Source organism: Panulirus ornatus, chromosome 66 (assembly GCF_036320965.1).
Source record: "Panulirus ornatus isolate Po-2019 chromosome 66, ASM3632096v1, whole genome shotgun sequence".
NCBI lineage: Eukaryota > Metazoa > Arthropoda > Malacostraca > Decapoda > Palinuridae > Panulirus > Panulirus ornatus.
This window is the reverse complement of record NC_092289.1, coordinates 7,591,426-7,614,081: the sequence shown is the minus strand read 5'-3', so window position 1 is coordinate 7,614,081 and position 22,656 is coordinate 7,591,426. Positions and strand designations below refer to the sequence as shown.

The 22,656-nt window shown below is 41.1% G+C and overlaps 1 protein-coding gene across 3 annotated transcripts in view; it reads left to right on the top strand.

Annotated features, from left to right (window-relative positions):
- The first annotated feature begins 12,570 nt into the window (after window positions 1–12,570).
- ida (anaphase promoting complex subunit 5 ida) overlaps window positions 12,571–22,656 on the top strand; it is a 113,616-nt gene continuing 103,530 nt past the window's right edge. The window contains exon 1 of one of the 3 annotated variants that reach the window (XM_071658198.1): window positions 12,571–12,679. The gene's annotated coding sequence lies outside the window, so the exon portion shown is untranslated. Of the gene's footprint in view, window positions 12,728–14,104; window positions 14,116–22,656 lie in introns of those variants that run through there. The other 2 variants (XM_071658197.1, XM_071658199.1) reach the window with 2 other exon arrangements.

Below are 22,656 nucleotides of genomic sequence, written 5' to 3'. Positions count from 1 at the left end.
CTGCAATGGTATGGCCGCCATGAGTGAGAGGAAGTAGCGGTGAAATCAAAGCAATGGAGTTCAGGAAGAAAAGACTTATGCTACACCCTGTCCAACGCTTCGGAGACGTCGAGGGCTACGACAAAAGTGTCTCCAAAACTCCTCCTAGGGGGTAGGAGGGACAGGGTGTCACATAAAAGAGATCAACAATAGACCCAGCACTACGAAATTCATATCGTTGTCGCTGGCACTTGATGCTTATTTCTCGCTCATTATGATATAGTAGTTCTCGAGATCCTGGAAGATTCGCATGACAGCCTTGAATGATGACCAGTATCATGTTTTGTCCATCGGTGCAAGCTTGTGTTTTGCAGTGTGCACTAATCTAATTCTTCCTCACAACCAATCCTTCATGAGCAGTCACTCAAGCAAGTACAAGTCTCATGCAACAAGTAAATCCTCAGAACAATTGTACAACACCTCCATCATCAAATTGAATCACTCAAACTCCATTTAGGGATATATTAATGAGATTTTCATCACTCGCACCATATTTTTGAATTTTTTTGAAGAACTCCTTTGACTGGACGATATTTCGGGGCCTTAGCTAATAACTGGAACCTTTGCACAACTGATAATGAATGTGATTACATCCATCTGGTCAGTTCCCGATCCATCATCAACTATGCCATGCATCATGATCCCATATTCCTTCATGCAATCCTTCTTGAAAGGCCTCACGAATTTTCTTCGGATCAACTGCGTCAGAAATCAGAATTGTTGGCAGTAGTTTTGCTGATGAGAATGACGAAACTACTTGCATTTCTCTTGGCTTTCGGATTTTTCGACAGAGTGTTCACGGGAAATTGTAATTATGAACAGTAATAAGAAGAAAGATATCTGCCAGCACAACATGATACTGCAGTGAAGAAAATGGTAGACACACACACACACACACACGTCCATGTATTCTTAACTAAGTTACAAAACATTGATATTACATCTATCAGGAAGGACATTGCATATTAAACAATCAATAGTTAATGTAATCATTTATGCCACTTGCTTGAATGGGATCTGCAGATATACAACGATGTGACGCGTAGGAAAAAGTCATCAGACGAAACTAAAATCACGACGCACACCGTCGACATTTGGCAGTCATAGTTCTGGGGAAGGGCATTCTCTCTCTCTCTCTCTCTCTCTCTCTCTCTCTCTCTCTCTCTCTCTCTCTCTCTCTCTCTCTCTCTCTCTCTCTCTCTCTCGTAGGAAAAAAAAATATGCCACTGCGACCATTCATGTATTTTTGTTCTTCAAACAAATGATATAACTCCGACAGAAATTAGCTTTGAATAAATTGGCAAATCTGACTACATGCATCAACGGAAAGAGACATCCACTTTAATTCTTCTTCAGTAAATTCTCTTTCCTCACAGTATTGCTCAGAGGTTTAACCGGTGGAAATATCCATCGTCAGAGAATATACGGGAAAATCAAGGAGGAATATTTTATACGATTGGAAATATAACTTTTTGTATATAATAGATATAAAATACAAACCCTCAGTCATAATACTAGTTTGGTCTCATTGTCACATGCTGAGCCAGAATACATGTTCTATCTAATGCCAGTATGGGACAAACATAGAGATGCTACTTTTGAGAAGCATTAGGAATCATGATATTGTTTTAGTGTCTCGTCTTAAAAAAAAAAGTCAAATAACTACCTTCCGTTAAAAAAAAGTCAAATAACTACCTTTCGTTTAAAAAAAGAGTCAAATAACTACCTTTCGTTCTAGCTATGTGATGCGTGGAGACCTGATACCCTGTCCTCTATTAAAGTTGCGCCTCCTCCTTCCCTTACAACTGCTGCAGTGGTACTGAGGCTAGTGATTCATAATTCACGAGTTATGAAAAAGCGGATGACACGATTGACAGAGACTAATAATAGAACTGTAGAACTGCTGGTCATTCAAAGATTTGACTTTAGAACACTTCAAACATCCCTTGAATACTTCCATGATATGAACACAATTAGGAATATAAGTATGTGAGTCATAAACTGGGCTACATATTGATAGATCGGTTCCTTTTTGACAGGGGCATACTGAGGGTCTATGTTCCATGGTATGATATCATGACAGGTCCGAGTTGTGTACTAGGCATGTGTGTAGGTGTTCTGTGTTAGCTGAGACGGCACGAGGTAGCGTTAAGACCACAGGACTGAGCCATAGAGGAAGTATCCTCACTTGGTTCCCTTCTCTGTTCCTTCTTTTGGAAAATTCAAAATAAGAGGAGAGGATTTCCAGCCCTACGTTCCCTCCCCTTTTAGTCGCCTTCTACGACACGCAAGGAATACGTGGGAGGTATTTTTTAACCACTATCCCTAGGCGACTAAAGGGGACGGGAGTGGGGGGCTAGAAACCCTCCCCTCCTAGTATTTTAACTTTCTAAAAGGGGAAACAGAAGAAGGAGTCATGCGGGGAGTGCTCATCCTCCTCGAAGGCTCAGATTGGGGTGTCTAAATGTGGGTGGATGTAACCAAGATGAGAAAAATGGAGAGATAGGTAATATGTTTGAGGAAAGGAACCTGGATGTTTTGGCTCGTTGAGTGGAACGAAGTTCAACGGTAAAGGGGAAGAGTGGTTTGGGAATGTCTTGGGAGTAAAGTCAGGGGTTAGTGAGAGGACAAGAGCAAAGGAAAGAGTAGCACTACTCCTGAAGCAGGAGCTGTGGGAGTATGTAATAGAGTATAAGAAAGTAAACCTTATATTGATATGGGCAAAACTGAAAGTTGATGGAGAGAGATGGGTGATTATTGGTGCATATGCACCTGGGCATGAGAAGAAAGATCATGAGAGACAAGTGTTTCGGGAGCAGCTGAGTGAGTGTGTTAGCAGCTTTAATGCACGAGACCGGGTTATGGTGTTGGATGATTTGAATGGAAAGGTGAGTAATGTGGCAGTTGAGGGTATAATTGGTGCAAATGGGGTGTTCAGTGTTGTAAATGGAAATGGTGAAGAGCTTGTAGATTTGTGTGCTGAAAAAGGACTGGTGATTGGGAGTACTGGTTTAAAAAGATATGCATAAGTATGCGTATGTAAGTAGGAGAGATGGCCAGAGAGCGTTATTGGATTACGTGTTAAATGATAGGCTCGTGAAAGAGACTTTTGGATGTTAATGTGCTGAGAGGTGCAACTGGAGGGATGTCTGATCATTATCTTGTGGAGGCGAAGGTGAAGATTTGTATGGGTTTTCAGAAAAGAAGAGAGAATGTCGGGGTGAAGAGAGTTTGAGAGTAAGTGAGCTTGGAAAGGAGACTTGTGCGAGGAAGTACCAGGAGAAATTGAGTGCAAAATGGAAAAAGTCGAGAGCAAATGACGTAAGGGGAATGGTGGAGGAGGAATGGGATGTATTTAGGAAAGCAATGATGGCTTGCGCAAAAGGTGCTTGTGGCATGAGAAAGGTGGGAGGTGGGCAGATTGGAAAGGGTAGTGAGTGGTGGGATGAAAAAGTAAGATTGTTAGTAAAAGAGAAGAGGGGCATTTGGACGATTTTAGCAGGGAAATGGTGTAAATGACTGGGATATGTATAAAAGAAAGAGACAGGAGGTCGAGAAGGGTGCAAGAGGGCAAATAAGACTTGGGGTGAGAAAATATCATTACATTTTAGGGAGGATTAAAAGATGTTCTGGAAGGAGGTAAATAAAGTGTGTAAGACAAGAGAACAAATGGAAACATCGGTAAAGAGGGCTAATGGGGAAGTAATAAGTAGTGGTGAAGTGAGAAGGAGATGGAGTGAGTATTTTGAATGTTTTTGATGATAGAGTAGGAGATATAGGGTGTTTTGGTGGAGGTGGTGTGCGAAGTGAGAGAGTCAGAGTGAATGGTTTGGTAAGCAGAGAAGAGGTAGTGAAAGTTTGCGGAAGATGAAAGCTGGCAAGCGGCGGGTTTGGATGGTATTGCATTGGAATTTATTAAAAAAAAGGGGGTGAGTGTGTTGTTGACTGGTTGGTGGGGATATTCAGTGTATGTACGGTTCATGGTAAAGTGCCTGAGGATTAGCGGAATGCATGCATAGTGCCAGCGTACAAAGGCAAAGGGGTTAAGAGTGAGTGTTCAAATTACAGAGGTATAAGTTTGTTGAGTATTCCTGGGAAATTATATGGGAGGGTATTGATTGAGAGGGTGAAGGCATGTACAGAGCATCAGATTGGGGAAGAGCAGTGTGGTTTCAGAAGTGGTAGGGGACGTGTGGATCAGGTGTTTGCTTTGAAGAATGTATGTGAGAAATACTTAGAAAAACAAATGGATTTGTATGTGACATTTATGGATCTGGAGAAGGCATATGAGAGTTGATAGAGATGCTCTGTGGAAGGTATCAAGAGTATGTAGTGTGGTAGGTTAGTTGCTAGAAGCAGTAAAAAATTCTAATCGAAGATGTAAGGCATGTGTATGAGTAGGAAGAGAGGAAAGTGATAGGTTCCCAGTGAATGTCGGTTTGCGGCAGGGGTGCGTGATTTCTCCATGCTTGTTTAATTTGTTTATGGATGGGGTTGTTAGGGAGGTGAATGCAAGAGTTTTGCAGAGAGGGGCAAGTATGCAGTCTGTTGTGGATGAGAGGGCTTGGTAAGTGAGTCAATTGTTGTTCGCTGATGAAATAGCGCTGGTGGCTGATTCGGTTGTGAAACTGCAGAAGCTGGAGATTAAGTTTGGTAAAGTGTGTGAAAAAAGAAACCTGAGAGTAAATGTGAATAAGGGAAAGGTTATTAGTTTCAGTAGGGGTGAGGGTCAAGTCAATTGGGAGGCAAGTTTGAATGGAGAAAAAATGGAGGAAGTGAAGTGTTTTAGATATCTGGGAGTGGATTTAGCAGCGGATGGAACCATGGAAGCGGAAGTGAGTCACAGGGTGGGGGAGGGGGCGAAAGTTCTGGGAGTGCTGAAGAATGTGTGGAAGGCGAGAACGCTATCTTAGAGAGCAAAAATGGGTATGTTTGAAGGAATAGTGGTACCAACAACGTTATATGCTAAATGTGTTGGAAATGAGATATTTGAGGACAATATGTGGTGTGAGATGGTTTGATCGAGTAGGTAATGAAAGGGTAAGAGTAGATATGTAGTAATAAAAAGAGTGTGGTTGAGAGAGCAGAAGAGGGTGTTTTGAAATGGTTTGGTCACCTGGAGAGAATGAGTGAGAAAAGATGACAACTAGGATATATGTTTCAGAAGTGGAGGGAACGAGAAGTGGGACACCATACTGGAGGTGGACGGTTGGAGTGAAAAAGGTTTTGAGCGATCGGGGCCTGAACATGCAGGAGGGTGAAAGGCGTGCAAGTAATAGAGTGAATTGGAATGATGTGGTATACCAGGGTAGACGAGCTGTCAATGGATTGAATAAGGGCATGTGAAGCGTCTGTGGTAAACCATGGAAAGTTCTGTGGAGCCTGGATGTGGAAAGGGAGATGTGGTTTCGGTGCATTATACATGACAGCTAGAGACTGGGTGTGAACGAATGTGGCCTTTGTTTTTTGTTGGCGCTACCTCGCGCGCGCGCGGGGTAGGGGGGGGGGTACTATTTCATGTGTAGCGGGGTGGCGACGAGAATGGATGAAGGCAGCAAGTATGAATATGTACATGTGTATATATGTATATGTCTGTGTATGTATATGTATGTATGCGTTGAAATGTATAGGTATGTATATGTGCGTGTGTGGGCGTGTATGCGTACACTTGCGTATGTGGGTGGGTTGGGCTATTCTTTCGTGTTTCCTTGCGCTACCTCGCTAAACGCGGGAGACAGCGACGAAGTATAATAATGATAAATAAATGAATATATATATATATATATATATATATATATATATATATATATATATATATATATATATATATATATATATTTTTTTTTTTTTTTTTTTTTTTTTTTTTTTTTATACTTTGTCGCTGTCTCCCGCGTTTGCGAGGTAGCGCAAGGAAACAGACGAAAGAAATGGCCCAACCCCCCCCCATACACATGTACATACACACGTCCACACACGCAAATATACATACCTACACAGCTTTCCATGGTTTACCCCAGACGCTTCACATGCCTTGATTCAATCCACTGACAGCACGTCAACCCCGGTATACCACATCGCTCCAATTCACTCTATTCCTTGCCCTCCTTTCACCCTCCTGTATGTTCAGGCCCCGATCACACAAAATCTTTTTCACTCCATCTTTCCACCTCCAATTTGGTCTCCCTCTTCTCCTTGTTCCCTCCACCTCCGACACATATATCCTCTTGGTCAATCTTTCCTCACTCATCCTCTCCATATGCCCAAACCACTTCAAAACACCCTCTTCTGCTCTCTCAACCACGCTCTTTTTATTTCCACACATCTCTCTTACCCTTACGTTGCTCACTCGATCAAACCACCTCACACCACACATTGTCCTCAAACATCTCATTTCCAGCACATCCATCCTCCTGCGCACAACTCTATCCATAGCCCACGCCTCGCAACCATACAACATTGTTGGAACCACTATTCCTTCAAACATACCCATTTTTGCTTTCCGAGATAATGTTCTCGACTTCCACACATTCTTCAAGGCCCCCAGGATTTTCGCCCCCTCCCCCACCCTATGATCCACCTCCGCTTCCATGGTTCCATCCGCTGCCAGATCCACTCCCAGATATCTAAATATATATATATATATATATATATATATATATATATATATATATATATATATATATATATATATATATATAGATATATATATATATAGGAAGAGAGGAAAGTGATTGGTTCTCAGTGAATGTAGGTTTGCGGCAGGGGTGTGTGATGCCTCCATGGTTGTTTAATTTGTTTATAGATGGGGTTGTTAGGTAGGTAAATGCAAGAGTTTTGGAAAGAGGGGCAAGTGTGAAGTCTGTTGGGGATGAGAGAGCTTGGGAAGTGAGTCAGTCGTTGTTCGCTGATGATACAACGCTGGTGGCTGATTCATGTGAGAAACTGCAGAAGCTGGTGACTGAGTTTGGTAAAGTGTGTGAAAGAAGAAAGTTAAGAGTAAATGTGAATAAGAGCAAGGTTATTAGGTACAGTAGGGTTGAGGGTCAAGTCAATTGGGAGGTAAGTTTGAATGGAGAAAAACTGGAGGAAGTAAAGTGTTTTAGATATCTGGGAGTGGATCTGGCAGCGGATGGAACCATGGAAGCGGAAGTGGATCATAGGGTGGGGGAGGGGGCGAAAATTCTGGGAGCCTTGAAGAATGTGTGGAAGTCGAGAACATTATCTCGGAAAGCAAAAATGGGTATGTTTGAAGGAATAGTGGTTCCAACAATGTTGTATGGTTGTGAGGCGTGGGCTATGGATAGAGTTGTGCGCAGGAGGATGGATGTGCTGGAAATGAGATGTTTGAGGACAATGTGTGGTGTGAGGTGGTTTGATCGAGTAAGTAACGTAAGGGTAAGAGAGATGTGTGGAAATAAAAAGATCGTGGTTGAGAGAGCAGAAGAGGGTGTTTTGAAATGGTTTGGGCACATGGAGAGAATGAGTGAGGAAAGATTGACCAAGAGGATGTATGTGTCGGAGGTGGAGGGAACGAGGAGAAGTGGGAGACCAAATTGGAGGTGGAAAGATGGAGTGAAAAAGATTTTGTGTGATCGGGGCCTGAACATGCAGGAGGGTGAAAGGAGGGCAAGGAATAGAGTGAATTGGATCGATGTGGTATACCGGGGTTGACGTGCTGTCAGTGGGTTGAATCAGGGCATGTGAAGCGTCTGGGGTAAACCATGGAAAGCTGTGTAGGTATGTATATTTGCGTGTGTGGACGTATGTATATACATGTGTATGGGGGTGGGTTGGGCCATTTCTTTCGTCTTTTTCCTTGCGCTACCTCGCAAACGCGGGAGACAGCGGAAAAAAAAAAATATATATATATATATATATATATATATATATATATATATATATATATATATTTATATAGAGTTTTGGAAAGAGGGGCAAGTATGAAGTCTGTTGGGGATGAGAGAGCTTGGGAAGTGAGTCAGTTGTTGTTCGCTGATGATACAGCGCTGGTGGCTGATTCATGTGAGAAACTGCAGAAGCTGGTGACTGAGTTTGGTAAAGTGTGTGAAAGAAGAAAGTTAAGAGTAAATGTGAATAAGAGCAAGGTTATTAGGTACAGTATGTATGTATATACATGTGTATGGGGGTGGGTTGGGCCATTTCTTTCGTCTGTTTCCTTGCGCTACCTCGCAAACGCGGGAGACAGCGGCAAAATAAATAAATATATATATATATATATATATATATATATATATATATATATATATATATATATATATATATATATATATATATATATATATATATATCCTAGCCAAGACTATTCATTTCGAGGAAAGATACACAATCTATTCTTCATCCATTTAATATACATAGTGCATACAAATACCAGTCATATACATGTCGGTTCTTGAATGAATGTTTCCGAGAATATTTCTCAAGATGGCAATACTGATCAGAGAAAATGCACTGTGATAGCTTTTCGTGAAATAACCGACCTGCCAAACTGACTTTTAACCTGAAGTAATGTAACAATGATCAATTCCCCTGCGAGAAAATATATTAACAGAATTATGTAGGAACCATACAAGGCCCGGGGTCCTGATGAAAGTCCACCATACGTGCTAAATATGTGTGTGTTGACACGCCAGATGAACCTCATGAAATACTGTTCTGCTGACACGCCAGACGAAACCTTATGAAATACTGTTCAAGATGTTCCTAGAGAGGGATAGTGCCAGATAGAATGGATGAGGGCAAACCTCATGCCACGTTCATAAGAAAAAAGATCGGGAACAAGTGGTCTCGCTGTAGTGTGTGGTGTGTAGGGACGTGGAAAAGATCATTAGCAAGCAAGTGACTGAGTCTCTACAGAGGAGACGGTACGTAAAGAAGCACAAAGAACTAACGGAGAGGATCCAGAGGAGCGCACTAAAGATGGTATCAGAATCAAGAGAGGTAAGGTACAAGGAAAAGCTAGGAACTTTATATATGCTCACTTTGGAAGAGAGGAGAGTTAAGGGTGACCTGATCACAACTTTTTAGTTTTCAACTGTCGACTACATGAACAGTTAATAATTCTTCGAGAGATGTAGGGATTAAGTAACCAGAGAACATAACATGAAATTAAGAAACTGGTGAAAAAGATGTAAAGAAATACCTTTATAGTATAAGAATAACCAAGGACATGCTTAATGCAGACACTATACATAGATTTACAAAGTTATGTATTAGCAAAAAGTGTGTAAGAGATGGGCGCGCGGGAGTGTAAAACTCCCTCCCTGTAATGTACGAACAGGTAGTTACAGAAGGATAGACGCTGCTTGTTATACTCCCTCTGGCTCAAATTGTTTCTCCTATATGTTGCACGTAAACATGGATTGCTGGCACTCAGTCCCCACACACTATCCCCGTGTATACTATGTGAATTTTGACATCACGTGACTCATACGACTCTATTCTCAACCACAAATTACCTGGCGTGAGTCATATAAAACACCCGAGCACAGTCAGACGCTGTGGCTCGCTCCTGCACTGAGTCATGACAGCACCGCTGGTCAAGGAGGCCGCATTGTACCTAGGCCTCAGCTAGGGAGAACCCAGCTGTCCTCTGCTGACACTGCTTGTATACCTCTCTCTCTCTCTCTCTCTCTCTCTCTCTCTCTCTCTCTCTCTCTCTCTCTCTCTCTCTCTCTCTCTCTCTCTCTCTCTCTCTCTCTCCATTTCTGCAGCATTTGTGGTCTCAGATCTAACCTCCCCTCTGTTGAAGATTGTCCTTCTACTTCCTCACCTAATCTCCTCTCTCTCTCTCTCTCTCTCTCTCTCTCTCTCTCTCTCTCTCTCTCTCTCTCTCTCTCTCTCTCTCTCTCTCTCTCTCTCTCTCTCTCTCTCTCTCTCTCTCTCTCTCAAACTCACCTGACCACGGCTGCTTCTTTCTTCACCATAAGATCTCGAACTACAATAACAGGCACAAAATCATTTTTACCCTCCATAACTTTCACCCCCCACCCCCACTTCCCTATTCCTCCAGATATACACAACGCTTCAGCTGTTTGACCACCTACCCAGAAGTATTGTCCTCTTCACATCCCAGCCATGAAACTATCTATTCAGGAATTTTCAACACACGCTACTAAGGTTGGTTTGGCTTTACTGGTGTGATTCTGGTGTGGCCGAGGCTATTTCTTCCCACTTTAACAACCTGGATCAACTGATCAAACACCCGACATGATTTACTGATTACCACCGCCGCTCCTCTGACTCGCATTAAGACCTCCCTCTCTTCGTTTTGATTCGTAAACCTTCGTATGCAGATGCACCAGTAATGTTTCCTTGGGGTCTTTTTATGAGTTTTATCTCTGCCACTTCCGCTTGCGAACGCCCTCTTCCTTTCTTCTACTCGAAATGCATCTTTAGCACTTTGGAGGATTTAGTGGTCTTTCTTATGCCACTTTTCTACCGACTTCCCTTGGAACCAGTACTGCTTTGCTGGCCGAGTTACCTCCACTGTGCTGACTGTATAACGGAGGTCATCTTGGCTGGGATTGAATCCTACATTCATTCTGAATTTGAGATCCAGCCCAAATCATGCTCTGATGGCTCCTGTTTTGATACTAGTTCCATCAGAGGCAGACCAAACACGGCCACGAAACTCTTCTTCTCTCTTAGATCTCATTCCACCTTTATTTCTATACTGCTTAGAATCATTACACAGTTACTTTTCATAAAGTTAAACACGTCTTCATAAACAGAATGAGTGATGACTTCTTCAATGGATAACTTTTTATGGTCTTGAATCAGATGCCTCAAGAATATATCTGCTTTCCTCTTTTCTGAATTGACCAATCTATTGTTGTTAACTCTCTGACTAATAAAGTCACTCTTGTAAACATTATACTTTCCTCAAATTCTACTTTAGATTATTTTTATCTAGACCTCTCTCCCTACCACCTCCCACAGAGCCTATGGCCTCTCTCATATCTTCCACGCGTGGGATCTTTCAAGTACTTGTCTATCAATGAATGGGTCCAGATGACATACCCCCTTACATCCTAAGGCAGTGTGCCTCTGGGATAGTACTAATTCTAGCTTGCCCATTTGGTCCTCACCTTTAAACTCAAACTTTCCTTTTATTCTTTGTAGCATGTCTATGTGCAGTGCAGCCCTACGAGAGGAAGCCTACCTAATCATTGCCTCAGCCATCTCACCTCTTTTCACTCTAGCCCCTGAAGCTCTTTTATCTCGCTTTCATAAACACTTTGGATCTCACTCCGCTCACACCACCAACACGGCCTTCGTGGTGCAGGATCTCCTGATGGCCTTCTTTCCCTGTGTAACTCATCTTTGATCATCCACCCAACGATTCTGGTGGTCCATATCATCTCTAAAAGTTTTGACAGGGTGTGGCATGTCTTTACTTTCAAACGTGTTAAATCCTTTTAATACTTGGCTTCCTTTTTGTCGTTCTGTTGCGGAAGCCACTGATGGTGTGGCTTCTCCCTTCAGTGGAGTCTCTCAGAGAGATCTCTTAAGATCACCTCTTTTTCCTCTTTCCGTAAATGATATTCATTCATCCTCAACCCCACTCGCATTTATGTTAATGATCCCACTCTACTTGTTCACCTCTGGTTCCGCTCCTGGCTCAAGCATTCATTCTTTTTCTTAAACATATTTCCTATCTCACTTTGGACCTGTGCAGTATAGTGGAATAAGAAGGCGGTAACTTGATTAAGTTCATCAATATCAAAAACAACTCTATATGTATTTCTATATACATATGCATGGATGATTGACTGATAGAGTTTATTCGTTAAGATGCGCAATGTATTTCACCAAGGGTAGCATAAAGTATAATTACTTGTGCTTTTTTTGGGACACTACTGCTCTTGAATATATTCCGTTACCACCAACAATCAGACAGTTACTCTGGAGACCCACATTAAATCCGGTCAGAATTTTTACCGGACTTAAAGCGCAGGCGCATTTCGATTAGATGAAAAGATATCCAGAATCAGCTAGTGGTGGCCTCCTCCGAATTCTAGATATACCTCTTTCATGTGTTGTTTTATGCTGAATATGACAGGCAAACTAAAAAAAATGATATTCACGTCCTTAAGCAAAAGAAGAGACGCAAAATATAGGGAACGTTAAGGTAGTAAGAGCTGGCATATCAGTCAACCAATCAAGTGATCATATTCATAATCCAGTAAGCCAATCAAGTTTAGGTATTCACCGGGCGAGTCCTATTTCCACGAAAAGTAGAGCAAATGGTCGACGGTGTGCCACTTAAAATCAAATACGGTGCCACCGGCGTCGGCTACAGACATGTTCTACAGACAGTATGTTAACAGAATTGATCGTACCCCATACATTCGTAATAAAATACGAAGAAACTCCATTTTTGCAATTAATCTTACTTGTTATCTAGAAAAATAGTTATACGAAATAATTCACCACAAAATCAAAGATGATATATGAAAAATGTAATTCGTAATTATAATTTGATCTGACCAGAAAGTATATGCATACATCATAAGGATTTTGCTCTACATTGGACTGGGATATACGCCAGCGACTATATTCGCTGGTACCAATGGTTCATGACTATGGTCGTCATGGCCAAGGTGTTAACACGGTCGCGGTAATGATTCAAGGATTCGTTTTGTTTTGTTGTGGCTGTCAGTGTATAGTAAGTATTAGTACGTTAATTACTGTCAGTGTATAGTGAGTCTTGTTACGTTAGTTACTGTCAGTGTATAGTGAATCTTGTTACGTTAGTCACTGTCAATGTATAGTGAGTCTTATTACGTTAGTGTCAATGTATAGTAAGTCTTGTTACGTTAGTTACTGTCAATGTATAGTGAGTCTTGTTACGTTAGTTACTGTCAATGTATAGTGAGTCTTGTTACGTTTACTGTCAGTGTATAGTAAGTCTTGTTACGTTAGTTACTGTCAGTGTATAGTGAGTCTTGTTACGTTAGTTACTGTCAATGTATAGTAAGTCTTGTTACGTTAGTTACTGTCAGTGTATAGTAAGTCTTGTTACGTTAGTTACTGTCAGTGTATAGTGAGTCTTGTTACGGTAGTTACTGTCAGTGTATAGTAAGTGTTGATACATAGTTACTGTCAGTGTATAGTAAGTGTTGGTACGTTAGTTACTGTCAATGTATAGTGAGTCTTGTTACGTTAGTTACTGTCAGTGTATAGTGAGTCTTGTTACGTTAGTTACTGTCAGTGTATAGTGAGTCTTGTTACGTTAGTTACTGTCAGTGTATAGTAAGTCTTGTTACGTTAGTTACTGTCAGTGTATAGTAAGTCTTGTTACGTTAGTTACTGTCAGTGTATAGTAAGTCTTGTTACGTTAGTTACTGTCAGTGTATAGTGAGTCTTGTTACGGTAGTTACTGTCAGTGTATAGTAAGTGTTGATACATAGTTACTGTCAGTGTATAGTAAGTGTTGGTACGTTAGTTACTGTCAATGTATAGTGAGTCTTGTTACGTTAGTTACTGTCAGTGTATAGTGAGTCTTGTTACGTTAGTTACTGTCAGTGTATAGTGAGTCTTGTTACGTTAGTTACTGTCAGTGTATAGTGAGTCTTGTTACGTTAGTTACTGTCAGTGTATAGTGAGTCTTGTTACGTTAGTTACTGTCAGTGTATAGTGAGTCTTGTTACGTTAGTTACAGTCAGTGTATAGTGAGTCTTGGTACGTTAGTTACTGTTAGTGTATAGTGAGTCTTGTTACGTTAGTTACTGTCAGTGTATAGTGAGTCTTGTTACGTTAGTTACTGTCAGTGTATAGTGAGTCTTGTTACGTTAGTTACAGTCAGTGTATAGTGAGTCTTGGTACGTTAGTTACTGTTAGTGTATAGTAAGTGTTGATACGTTAGTTACTGTCAGTGTATAGCAAGTGTTGGTACGTTAGTTACTGTCAGTGTATAGTAAGTGTTGGTATGTTAGTTACTGTCAGTGTATAGTAAGTGTTGATACGTTAGTTACTGTCAGGGTATAGTAAGTGTTGATACGTTAGTTCCTTCATTATATATTGAGTGTTAGTGCGTTAGTTAGTCAGTGTATAGTAAGTGTTGGTATTTTAGTTATCACTTTACTATTCACCGTGTTCCTAGGCTAGTGGCTAGCAGTAGACTGCAGGTACAGGTCATCTAATAGTTATCAGAATCACTAAGGTTGGGTATGTTAGTTGTAATTGTACTGGTTGCCTTGTTATGTAGTGGCTGTCAAGTTGACAGTATATGTTGGTGCATTAGTTAATATGGTACTAGTTACCCAGTCACCTGGTGGCTGTTGGTAGACAAAATGTGTTGGTAGATTGGTTATCCTAGTTTTGGCCATCTTGTCACTTAGTGGTTGCCAGTAGATGGAAAGTGTTGGTACATTGGTTAGACAGATGCTGTTTACCCTGTTGCCTCGTACATGTCAATAGACAGAAAGTATAGGTACAGTCACCCTGTCATGTAGTGGACATTGGTTGACAGTAGGTGTTAGCATGTTAGATAGCACACTACTGGTTGCCCTGTCATTTTTATTTGATGGCTGTTATTAGACAGTAAATGTTATGTTAGTTATGACTACATTTTGCCCTTGCACCTTGTGGCTGTCAGTGGAGAGTAGTTGTTAGGAGTAAGCTTAACACTTTATCTCCATATTGATGTTAGCCTCACTCATTAAGTGATTTTGTTCTGTGTGCTAGTGTTGTGTGTAGAGAATGCAATAGGAGTTATGGAACGTGATTGGAACTTTATAGTATATTCTGTAATATTAGATGTGGTGATATGGTAATTGGGTTAATTACCTATTTTGCTCCACATTAAAACTATCATTGGGAAATGATTACTATATTTTAAGTGTTTGATGTAGTTTGTTGTCATATAGAAAATAACTGCAGTACATGATTTTTTTGCATTATATCTTATCGAACAATGTTATAGAAGGCAATAAGGGTTATGTATATCAGAAAATGAACAGTGTTATAGAGGGCAATAAGGGTTGTGTATATCAGGGAAAATATAACATTGATTAATGTTAAAGTAGGTAATACACTTGTTAAATGTCAGCATAACTTATGAAAACTTGTATCCCAAAACAGTGAAATCCATTAAAATTTGTGTTACACTAGGGTCAGTAAAATACACTTTAAGTACTGTAGGAGAAAATACACTTGTAGTACTTTAAGAGACTTAGTTGACTGAAGTGCGTGTCCATATTTGCAATTTTACTGTAGCTTGAACAGAATATGGGAAGTTTGTTAGGTTAGGTTTGGTTATGTATCTTCTACCATTTCATTGTAGGGAGTATGACATCATATCACTGGGATGGAAGTTGCAGAACAAGATGAGAAATGCTTAGAGCAAGGTAATAGACTGCTAATGTAAACAAATTTCATGTCTCGTGAATCTCCCATGATATTAGTTGTATTTCACTGACTACACTGCAGTCCTCTTGGCTTTGATTGTTCTGGAGAGCCTAATGAAGCCTCACCTTGCAGTATGGTAGAAATATACTATTTGATTTGTCTTTTGTTGGTGGTCTTGCTGTCATGTGTTTGTTTACTTCTAACACTTTGTTGATGTATTTTCATGAGTATGACATATTTTGAATAGATTATGAAAATTGTGATAGATAAGATGTGATTGCTAGGGAAGTTAGGTAACTTTTTTTGTGGTTCTAGCTTTTCATAAATGTATTAGCTACCAACTCTTATCATATTTTCCTGAATACACTAAGGTTTCCTCATCTGACATCATTCAGTAATATAATGATTCAGATCATGCGCCTGTGAATATGAAGAGCATGCGAGGTAAGGATGAAATGAAGCATTTTAGGAGAAATTTGAGCAACTGCATGAATGGTTTTGAGAATGAGAGAAACATGATTGTAATGGTTGATATGAGTGCGAGAGTTAGATGTGATGAAATTGGTGAGATAATTGATAAATGGTGAATGTCGAGATTAAATGAGAATGGAAGTTATATTGTGCATGTCTGTTGTGGGGGAGGGGGGGGTGTTTGTTCCTTGCAAACACCTGTTTTGAGCACAAGATGATTGATCCACAAGTATACAAGTAGGTTTGACTGTGTGTCACTGGATGAAAGATTGAGAAAGGCTTTGCTAGATGCTAGAGCTGGAAACACCATTTCACAGTTCTGGTGGAGATAAGGATCAGGAAGAAATGGAGGTATGGTGTAAGGAAAAATGGAGGTGTAAAAGTTTTGGCATGCAAGAAGATGACTCAGAAAAAATGCTGGGAGGAGTATGAAAGGAAGATTACAGAAAGTTTAGATGAAAGTGCTGTGATTGTAGGGATGCAGTTATGTGTGAATGTGGTGTTTGAAGTGTTTAGAGAAAGAGTATTAATTATAGATTTAGTAATTGGATGCAAGGTTATGAGATGTAGAAATAAAAAGGGAAATGTATGGTGGACACAAGAGATTAGAAACATTGTGGAAGAGAAGAAAGTAGTATATGTTAGATTGCTTGAAAGGTACCTGCAGAAGTTCAGTAAAGGAGGAGGGAAGAATATAAGGTGTGTAAGCAGAATGTTAAGAAGATGCTAGAGGAAAGCAAAGAAAGACTAGGCGAAAATTTTGGAAGAATGTACAGTGAAGAGTATAGGGAAAATAGGAAATTGTAGTGGAAGGAAGTGGAAAAGGAAAGAGGGGGATGTAAGAGTGGAATCGTTAATGTGAGGCATCAGGAAAGGGAGTTGCTGAATCAAAAGGAGAAAGTGAGAGGAATATGGAAATAGTCACATGAAGTTTAGATGAACATGGGAGGAGGTGAGGCAGCAGTGGTTACATGCATGGGTATCAAGGGTGGAAGGAAGACGATACAAATGCAAGGGCCTATGGCAGAAAGGGAGATAAAAAGGGAAATAATGAGGCTGAGGGTAGGAAAAGCACCTGGAGTAGATGGGATTATTGCTGCAATGCTGAAGTATGAAGGAGAAAGTGTGATACAGTGGTAACATCTGATGTGTAATTTAGCACTGAAACAAGAGGTTGTACTTGAGGATTGAGTGAAAGCTGTTATTGTTCCTTTATTCAAAGGAAAAGATGCTAAAGATTTATGTAGCAATTATAGGCAAATAGATCTTTTAAGTGTACCAGAAAAAGTGTATGCAAGAATGTTGATTGTTAGAGTGATGGAAGTAACTGAATGCAGAATAAGTGAGGAGCGAAGGGGTTTTAGGAAAGATAGGGGATGTGTGGGTCAGAGTTTTGTGGTGAAGATGACTGTGGAAAAATATTTACTGAAAGATGAGAACCTGTATGCAACTTTTATGCACTTTGAGAAAGTGTACGACAGAGTCAAATGGATTGCTTTATGGGATGTGTAGGATATGTAGGGAAGGGGGACAACTGTTGGTTGATGTGAAAGCTTCCTGTTTAGGATCAAATACATGCATAAGAGTGCATGAAAGTTGAGCGAAAGTTCAGTATACATATAGGTGTGAGGCAGGGCTGTGTGATATACCTTTGGCTTTTTGATATATTAATGTGAATAATATTATAGTATTTATTATACTTTGTTGCTGTCTCTCACATTAGCGAGGTAGCGCAAGGAAACAGACGAAAGAATGGCCCAATCCACCCACATACACATGTATATGCATAAATGCCCACGCACGCACACATCTTTCTTTTCCTTTCACACTATTCGCGATTTCCCGCATTAGCGAGGTAGCATTAAGAACAGAGGACTGGGCCTTTGAGGGAATATCCTCACCTGGCCCCCTTCTCTGTTCCTTTTTTTGGAAAATTAGAAAAAAAAAAAAAAGAGAGAGAGGGGAGGATTTCCAGCCACCCACTCCCTCCCCTTTTAGTCACCTTCTACGACACACAGGGAATACGTGGGAAGTATTCTTTCTCCCCTATCCCCAGGGATAAACACGCACACATACATACCTATATATTTCAACGTATACATACATATACACAGACATATACATATATACACAAGTACATATTCATACTTGCTGCCTTCATACCTTCCCGTCACCACCCTGCCACACATGAAATGGCACCCCATCCCCCTGCACTGCAAGGTAGCACTAGGAAAAGACAACAAAGGCCACATTTGTTCACATCCAATCTCTAGTTGGCTTGTGTAATGCACCGAAACCACAGCTCCCTTTCCACATCCAAGCCCCTCAAGACTTTCCATGGTTTACCCCAGACACTTCACATGCTGTAGTTCAATCCATTGACAGCATGTCGACCCCGGTATACCACATCGTTCCAGTTCACTCTATTCCTTGCATGCCTTTCACCCTCCTGTATGTTCAGGCCTCAATCACTCAAAATCTTTTTCACGCCATCCTTCCACCTCCAATTTGGTCTCCCACTTCTCCTTGTTCCCTCCACCTCTGACACATATATCCTCTTTGTCAGTCTTTCCTCTCTTATTTTCTTCATGTGACCAAAATATTTCAATACACCCTCTTCTGCTCTCTCAACCACACTCTTTTTTATTACCACACATCTCTCTTACCCTTTCTTTACTTAATCGATCAACCACCTCACACCACATTTTGTTCTCAAACATCTCATTTCCAACACTTCCACCCTCCTCCGCTCAACCCTATCTATAGCCCATGCCTCGCAACCATATGACATTGTTGGAACCACTTTTCCTTCAAACATACCCGTTTTTGCTCTCCGAGATAAAGTTCTCGCCTTCTACACATTCTTCAACGCTCCCAGAACCTTCACCCCCTCCCCCACCCTGTGATTCTCTTCCACTTCCATGGTTCCATCCCATGCCAAATCCACTCCCAGATAACTAAAACACTTCACTTCCTCCTGCTTTTCTCCATTCAAACCTACCTCCCAGTTGACTTGTCCCTCAACCCTACTGAACCTAAAAACCTTGCTCTTATTCACATTTACTCTCAGCTTTCCTCTTTCACACACTTTACCAAACTCAGTCACCAGCTTCTGCAGTTTCTCACCCAAGTTAGCCACCAGCTTTGTATCATCAGCGAACAACAGCTGACTTGCTTCCCAAACCCTCTCATCCACAACAGACTGCATACTTGCCCCTCTCTCCAAAACTCTTGCATTCATCTCCCTAACAATCCCATCCATAAACAAATCAAACAGACATAGAGACATCACGCAACCCTGCCGCAAACCGACATTCGCTGGGAACTAATCACTTTACTCTCTTTCTACTCATACACTTGCCTTACATCCTTGATGAAAACTTTTCATTGCTTCTAGGAACTTACCTCCCACACCATGTAGTCTTAATACCTTCCACAGAGCATCTCTATCAACTATCATATACCCTCTCCTGATCCATAACTGCTACATACAAATCCATCTGTTTTTCTAAGTATTTCTTACATACATTCTTCAAAGCAAACACCTGATCCACACATCCTCTACCACTTCTGAAACCACACTGCTCCTCCCCAATCTGATGCTCTGTACATGCCTTCACCCTCTCAATCAATACCCTCCCGTATAATTTCCCAGGAATACTTAACAAACTCTATACCTCTGTAATTTGAACATTCACCTTTATCCCCTTTGTCTTTATGCAATGGCACTATACATGCATTCCGCCAATCCTCAGGCACCTCACCGTGAGTCATACATACATTAAATAAACTCACCAACCAGTCAACAATACAGTCACCGCCTTTTTTAACAAATTCTATTCCAATAACATCCAAACCCGCTGCCTTGCTGGCTTTCATCTTCCGCAAAGCTTTTACTACATCTCTGTTTATCAAACCATTCTCCCTGATCCTCCCACTTAGCACATCACCATGGCCAAAACGCCCTATATCTGCCACTCTAGCATCACACACATTCAACAAACCTTCAAAATACTTAGTCCATCTCCTTCTCATTTCACCACTACTTGTTATTCCCTTCCCATTAGCCCCCTTCATCGATGTTCCCATTTGTTCTCTTGTCTTATGCACTTTATTTACCTCCTTCCAAAAGATCTTTTTATTCTCCCTAAAATTTAACGATAGTCTCTCACCATAATACTCATTTGCCCCCTTTTTCACCTCTTGCACCTTTTTCTGTACCTCCTTCCTCTTTCTTTTATACATCTCCCAGTCATTTGCACTGTTTCCCTGCAAAAATCGTCCAAATGCTTCTCTTCTCTTTCACTAACAGTCTTACTTCTTCGTCCCACCACTCACCACCCTTTCTAATTTGCCTACCTCCCACCTTTCTCATGGCATAGGCATCTTTTACGCAAGCCTTCACTACTCCTCTAAATACATCCCATTCCTCCTCCACTCCCCTTACATCATTTGCTCTCACCTTTTTCCATTCTGTACTTAATCTTTCCAGATACTTCCTCACTTAAGTCTCCTTTCCAAGCTCACGTACTCTCACCACTCTCTTCACCCTTTTCTGAAAATCCCTACATATCTTCACCTTCGCCTCCACAAGATAATGATCAGATATCCCTCCAGTTGCCCCGAGGACAATATGTGGTGTGAGATGGTTTGATCAAGTAAGTAATGAAAGGGTAAGAGAGATGTGTAGAAATAAAAAGAGTTTTGCTGGGAGAGCAGAAGAGGGTGTGTTGAAATGGTGTGGTAACATGGAGAGAATGAGTGAGGAAAGATTGACAGAGAGGATATATGTGTCAGAGGTAGAGGGAACAAGGAGATGCAGGAGACCAAATTGGAGCTGGAAGGATGGAGTGAAAAAGATTTTGAGCGATCGGGGCCTGAACATACAGGAGGGTGAAAGATGTGCAAGGAATAGAGTGAATTGCCTTTATCCCTTTACATATATATATATATATATATATATATATATATATATATATATATATATATATATATATATATATATATATATATATGTATCTATATATATATATATATATATATATATATATATATATATATATATATATATATGTGTGTGTGTGTGTGTGTGTGTGTGTGTGTACGTGTAGGAAGAGAGGAAAGTGATTGGTTCCCAGTGAATGTAGGTTTGCGGCAGGGGTGTGTGATGTCTCCATGGTTGTTTAATTTGTTTATGGATGGGCTTGTTAGGGAGGTGAATGCAAGAGTTTTGGAAAGAGGGGCAAGTATGAAGTCTGCTGGGGATGAGAGAGCTTGGGAAGTGAGTCAGTTGTTGTTCGCTGATGATACAGCGCTGGTGGCTGATTCATGTGAGAAACTGCAGAAGCTGGTGACTGAGTTTGGTAAAGTGTGTGAAAGAAGAAAGTTAAGAGTAAATGTGAATAAGAGCAAGGTTTTTAGGTACAGTAGGGTTGAGGGTCAAGTCAATTGGGAGGTAAGTTTGAATGGAGAAAAACTGGAGGAAGTAAAGTGTTTTAGATATCTGGGAGTGGATCTGGCAGCGGATGGAACCATGGAAGCGGAAGTGGATCATAGGGTGGGGGAGGGGGCGAAAATTCTGGGAGCCTTGAAGAATGTGTGGAAGTCGAGAACATTATCTCGGAAAGCAAAAATGGGTATGTTTGAAGGAATAGTGGTTCCAACAATGTTGTATGGTTGTGAGGCGTGGGCTATGGATAGAGTTGTGCGCAGGAGGATAGATGTGCTGGAAATGAGATGTTTGAGGACAATGTGTGGTGTGAGGTGGTTTGATCGAGTAAGTAACGTAAGGGTAAGAGAGATGTGTGGAAATAAAAAGAGCGTGGTTGAGAGAGCAGAAGAGGGTGTTTTGAAATGGTTTGGGCACATGGAGAGAATGAGTGAGGAAAGATTGACCAAGAGGATATATGTGTTGGAGGTGGAGGGAACGAGGAGAAGAGGGAGACCAAATTTTAGGTGGAAAGATGGAGTGAAAAAGATTTTGTGTAATCGGGGCCTGAACATGCAGGAGGGTGAAAGGAGGGCAAGGAATAGAGTGAATTGGATCGATGTGGTATACCGGGGTTGACGTGCTGTCAGGGATTGAATCGGGGCATGTGAAGCGTCTGGGGTAAACCATGGAAAGCTGTGTAGGTATGTATATTTGCGTGTGTGGACGTATGTATATACATGTGTATGGGGGTGGGTTGGGCCATTTCTTTCATCTGTTTCCTTGCGCTACCTCGCAAACGTGGGAGACCGGCAAAAAAAAAAAATATATATATATTAATTTGTTTATGGATGGGGTTGTTAGGGAGGTGAATGCAAGAGTTTTGGAAAGATGGGCAAGTATGAAGTCTGTTGGGGATGAGAGAGCTTGGGAAGTGAGTCAGTTGTTGTTCGCTGATGATACAGCGCTGGTGGCTGATTCATGTGAGAAACTGCAGAAGCTGGTGACTGAGTTTGGTAAAGTGTGTGAAAGAAGAAAGTTAAGAGTAAATGTGAATAAGAGCAAGGTTATTAGGTACAGTAGGGTTGAGGGTCAATTCAATTGGGAGGTGAGTTTGAATGGAGAAAAACTGGAGGAAGTGAAGTGTTTTAGATATCTGGGAGTGGATCTGGCAGCGGATGGAACCATGGAAGCGGAAGTGGATCATAGGGTGGGGGACAGGGCGAAAATTCTGGGAGCCTTGAAGAATGTGTGGAAGTCGAGAACATTATCTCGGAAAGCAAAAATGGGTATGTTTGAAGGAATAGTGGTTCCAACAATGTTGTATGGTTGCGAGGCGTGGACTA